We start from the raw sequence: 5678 nt of genomic DNA on the forward strand, positions 1-5678 counted from the left end.
CAATTGATTCTCAAGTTACTGGTCATGGTTCTTCTAGCTCGTTGCCTCTGTCTACAACGGTGGTGCAACATTTGCCGAAGCTTGACACTCTCAGCTTTCCCAATCCAATTATATCCTTTGGAAGCATCAGATCCTGCTGATTATGGATGGATATGGATTGCTGCGATTTCTGGATAGCTCGTCTTCTCCAGATGAGTTAAGGATGGGTTGTTAGTCGAGAATCCGTGTTTTCAGATCCTTTGGCAACAAGACAAGTTGCTTGCGTCCTGGTTGTTATCCACGGTGTCTTTTGAGCTGTCTCACCTGATTGGGTCACGACGGCGCATGATATCTGGCAAGCTATCTCCATGTTGTTTGGAGCACATTTTAGTTCCAAATTTTCTGCACTACGTCATTCGCTTCACTCTCGGAATCATTAACTCTTTCATGCTTAACGGAGATGCTTCTTGACCGTGAGTCTCGGAATAAGGAGTTTTTGTCTGACAACCTGCTGATTCAAGCTAATGTGTCTCTCAGTCTCAGTCTCTTCCCGTTGAGGGTTGTCAGTTTTCCTACTTCTTTGACTTTCTTTTATTTTCTTTGTACATTTCATATGCAGAAAAGGGTAGTTATTCATTGCCACCAAATTACAATTTATACACAATTGTTAAACTCCTAACTGACTGCAACTGAAAAACTGTTCACAACAGATTACCTACCTAGCACGTGTAAGTGCTAACAAGGGTGATGGTTCGTTCTCGTTGAATGATTCATCTAGAAGCTCTCGTGGAGGTGTTTCCTATGGTCGTGGAAGAGTCAGAGGTCGATCTAATAACAAGCCACAATGATAGTTGTGTGGGAAGTATGGTCATTGTTATGAGTATACACACTTACACAGTTACCAAGTGCAGTTAGGGTGTCAGTTACCAAGTGCAGTTAGGGTGTTGTTCTGCGCTGGTATAGGTTGTTAGATAGGTTAGTCTTCAGTTGAGACTGTTAGGAGTTTGTTAGGAAGTCTCGGCCGTTCACTACCTCTCTTCTTCATGTATAAGTAGCCTGGTCCTCTTTAGGATTTTATAGGTTTTATCAATATACGAGTGATAGTGCCGTCTCTCTTTCTATATGTTAACACAGATATCATTGTGTTTTAAATTATATATCATTGTATTATAATGTAATATTTGTTTAAAATTTTCTTATCTTATGATAATATACACATATTTAGGCATAGTTATTCGAATTCGGATTATTTAGAGAATAATATTCTTTTTTTTATCACTGATACATATTATAGAAATTAAGTTTATAAATGAAGTAAACAAGAATTCTGAACTTAATAAGGCTAAGAAGAAAATCGAGGCAATCTTTTCCAATATAGAGGACCTGAGGTCATCGAATGCCGAAAAGGATGAAATAATTGAGAGATTAGAACTTGAATTATCTTAGGAGGAGGTTGATGCAAGTTGATTCGATGAAGTTTCTAAAATGTGAAGAGAGAATCCTTATGGAACCCCCAAGGAGTTCTTCTTGTACACCTGCATTAAAACGTTGTGCAGCTAGGGAATGAACTTCTGTTTAGCACTACAAGAACGGTGCATCAATGAATTTGATGCGATTATGAAGAACGAAAGAAAGCTCTGCTCCTTTTTGGTCAATCTAGCTGAAACATGGATTCATATGATTCGGACAAATAATAATTGATCTCGCAAAGAAAAGCATTTTGTCGCCCAAATTGTTCACTTCTGGCATTTAAAGCTCCGATCCTCCTCTCCCAAGGCAAGATAAGATGGCCTTTCTTCTAAATTTACTCATCCATTCGCTTATTGAAGCAATCAAAGTTAATTTATATCTTATGCCAATTATGTTTGCACAGGGCTAATTATTAACGAAATAGTGCTTGCACTACCTATTTGTAAACGAAAAGTGATCGACAAAGTGATTTTGAAAGATTATGTAACCTTTACACCGAATTCAAGCGTCCCAGATTATATCGTGTTCGAAAATATAACTGATAATTTCATGTCTGAAAAAAAAAGCATACATCATAATATTCGGAATACAAGGAACATAGCAGAGAATTAAACAAACACTGATAGCCACGGTGGTATATACCAAGCCAGAGGTTGCTGCTATTCTCAAACTTCATTCAGGTTCATCGCAGCTGATTACCAACACATTTTAGTTCTCATAGTTCTCGTCCGGAACCTCCTCGTCCTCCTCATACTCACCTTCATCCTCCACTGTTGCATCCTGATATTGCTGATACTCTGCAACCAAGTCATTCATGTGCTCTCTGCTTCTGTGAACTCCATTTCATCCATCCCCTCGCCAGTATACCAATGCAGAAAGGCCTTACGGCGGAACATTGCCGTGAATTGCTCGCTTACCCTCCTAAACATCTCCTGGATGGATGTCGAGTTCCCTATAAAAGTAGACGACATCGTTAGACCCTTCGGCGGGATATCACAAACGCTGGACTTCACGTTATTGGGAATCCACTCCACAAAGTACGATGAATTCTTGTTCTGGACATTCATCATCTGTTCATCAACCTCTTTGGTGCTCATTTTTCCTCGGAACATAGCTGACGCTGTCAGGTAGCGACCATGGCGAGGATCAGCAGCACACATCATGTTCTTGGCATCCCACTCTGCTGAGTCAGCTCCGGTACAGTGAGAGAAATGTACCATCTGAGTCAGCTCCGGTACAGTGAGAGAAAGTATGCTGGGAACCACGGGATGTGAGTGGTGCAAAACCAACCATAAAGAAGTGAAGACGTGGGAATGGGATCAGGTTAACTGCCAATTTCCGGAGGTCAGAGTTCAGCTGTCCAGGGAACCTCAGGCAGCAAGTTACACCACTCATAGTTGCAGAAATCAAGTGGTTCAGATCTCCAACTGCAAGATTAAAGTGTAGAGTTAGCTCCAGTATGTTAAATTAGTTTCACATTATAGCAAACCGCGGAACCTTCCATCAAGAAAAAAATATTTTATCACTCACAGCTAGGAGTAGTGAGCTTCAGTGTCCGGAAGCAAATATCATAAAGAGCCTCATTGTCAAGGACCATGCATTCATCAGCATTCTCAACCAACTGATGCACAGAGAGGGTGGCATTATAAGGCTCCACAACTGTGTCGGAGACTTTCGGTGAAGGGAAAACAGAGAATGTCAACATCATCCTGTCTGGATACTCCTCTCTAATTTTTGATATCAGGAGAGTTCCCATGCCAGAGCCTGTGCCTCCCAAGTGAATGACATACCTGGAAACCTGTTCAGATTAACATAAAAAAAAAGTTAGCTTCATCACAATCCAAGGGGAAATGGGGAAATTGCCAATTTTTAACCTATAAGATCTATTATTGCTAAATACAACACTCAAGGTCATATTTAAGTCAACTCTGTCCTAGAAGTAGAAAAACTGGATAGATAGTATTAGCACGCTCTATTTACCAGGACCAAACAAGGTTTAAGTAAATAAATAAGAAATTACGATTAACTTGTGCAAGATTCAACGGTGAGGTTTACATCTTATCTTAATGTTAGGCAATGACCACTACTTGGAAGATCGAACTAATCCAAAATCCAAACAGTCAATATTTTTTAATTGGTTTATACCTACTATTCTTCAAATTTTGTATTAGAAAAAATCCAGTACTCATGCCAATATTACAATTTACCATGTAATTTTTATCATTTTCAGGTAGATACAAAAGTCACATGACCCCATGCCTTTATGCACGTTAGGATTCTCCATGCTCATTTAGGAATCCTTATCTTTACTTCAGATTCAGATATCAAAATATTGACAAAGCCATTATAATAATGTAAAGACTAAAGACAGCATTCATATATATGATATAGCTGGCACGGGCCCCCAAGGCTCCACCTAATGCATTAAAATTAATCAGTGCAGTAAGATGCAAAATTTTGTTAACTTTTGCAAAGAAACATATAATGGTAAGAAGATTGTCGGTACGATAATGGATAAGAAGAAAAAAAATAAAAAGTGAGTTTTGCTTATATAGATAATAAGATATATAACATAAGGTATATAGATCCATGCTCCCGCCTCCGCAACAGACAAAACGAAGCTTACTAATTGAACCAAGAGGTACCTTCCAAATAATTTCACAACGAAATATTAATCTGAACATTTAAGATCTTGCTCGTCATTTTTAAAGCTTATAGATCAAATGAGATTAATTTACCTTTATTTTCATCGCCGAAAGAAAATCAATAGATCATCCACAGAACAATATTACATCGTTCTCATGGAAGTGACATGGCACTCAGAGAGATAAGAGTTTCAAACTTTGAGTTGAAAATAAAATGAGCAAAGCAATTATTGAAAGGGTCAGGAAAATTACAGATAGAATCAACTTCACAAAATCAAAGTAGATTTTGTCAAATTAAAAATTTTAAGCTGAAACATCAAACTATACTTTCATCCGTATCGAAATGTTGAAGCAAGGAAGATATATATACCTTGTAGGCAATCACAATTCTCAGCCTCTTTGCGAACAACATCAAGAACACGTCAATCAACTCGGCTCCTTCAGTGTAGTGACCTTTGGCCCAGTTGTTTCCGGCACCCGATTGTCCAAACAATTATCATGGCCTAAGATCTGGCCGTATGGACCGGATCTGATACTATCCATAGTACCAGTTCAAGATCCATAAGGACCGCACGAGGAACGTACCTTCCACCGGAAGCCTCATTGTAATACACATCAATCCGCTCTAGTTGCATATCGATGTTCCATCTCCAGTGTACCTTCCGTAGGATCACACCGTGCTCGCCGCATATCACTTCCCAAAAACTTGGATCCGATTTGGTTCCCGCATTGACCTCCTTGAACATGAAGGATTTCTCTCCATAGTACCAGGTTCAAGATCCATAAGGACCGCACGAGAACGTACCTTCCACCGGAAGCCTCATTGTAATACACATCAATCCGCTCTAGTTGCATATCGATGTTCCATCTCCAGTGTACCTTCCGGTAATCAACACCGTGCTCGCCGCATATCACTTCCCAAAACTTGGATCCGATTTGGTTCCCGCATTGACCTCCTTGAACATGAAGGATTTCTCTCATTGTTTAAATGAAATGAGAAACAAAGAGGTTCAAGGGTTATCTTGTAATCTTGTTTGGCAGAGAGCAGGGAAGGAAATGAAGGGATTTTTATTGAGGCGGGATGAGGTCAAATAAGGAAAATGAAAATAATCTTGATATTTTTTAAGGGTTGTCTGCTCTGTCATGAGAAGGACAATTTGACAACCCCAGCGTAACAGCAACTAACCACCCATCCAAGGCAATGAAGGGTGAGAAGCTGGCTGACTGAACCGTGACGCGCCATTTTGCTAATTTGTTTTCAATCGAGCGTATATTTCGGATTTTCTGTTCCTTTTTTTGGTTTTAACACACTTGCCCGCGTCTGTGAGTTGGATAATTATGTACGATTACTGCTTAGTGTTATAATGATCCTTAATTGAATTGATTAATGATTAAACGTTTAATTAACACAATTTCCAATTTTAACTATTGGGAATTAGGACTTGTGATCTGATTAGTTGAAGGCGGCAAATTTGATTGTAAACGGCACTTGTGCAATTGGTCTAGAGGTTGCAGATTACTTAGTTGGGCCCATTTTCTGGGCAACCAATCGATATACAGAACTGCTGTAGCAATATAATTGTA

At 39.3% G+C, this 5678-nt stretch overlaps 1 pseudogene; it reads right to left on the reverse strand.

Moving 5' to 3' along the window:
* Positions 1 to 1949: 1949 nt before the first annotated feature.
* On the reverse strand, positions 1950 to 4767 carry LOC120194572 (annotated as a pseudogene).
* Positions 4768 to 5678: the final 911 nt, after the last annotated feature.

This window comes from Hibiscus syriacus, unplaced genomic scaffold (genome assembly GCF_006381635.1).
Source record: "Hibiscus syriacus cultivar Baekdansim isolate YM2019G1 unplaced genomic scaffold, ASM638163v2 tig00117000_pilon, whole genome shotgun sequence".
In the NCBI taxonomy this organism is placed as follows: domain Eukaryota; kingdom Viridiplantae; phylum Streptophyta; class Magnoliopsida; order Malvales; family Malvaceae; genus Hibiscus; species Hibiscus syriacus.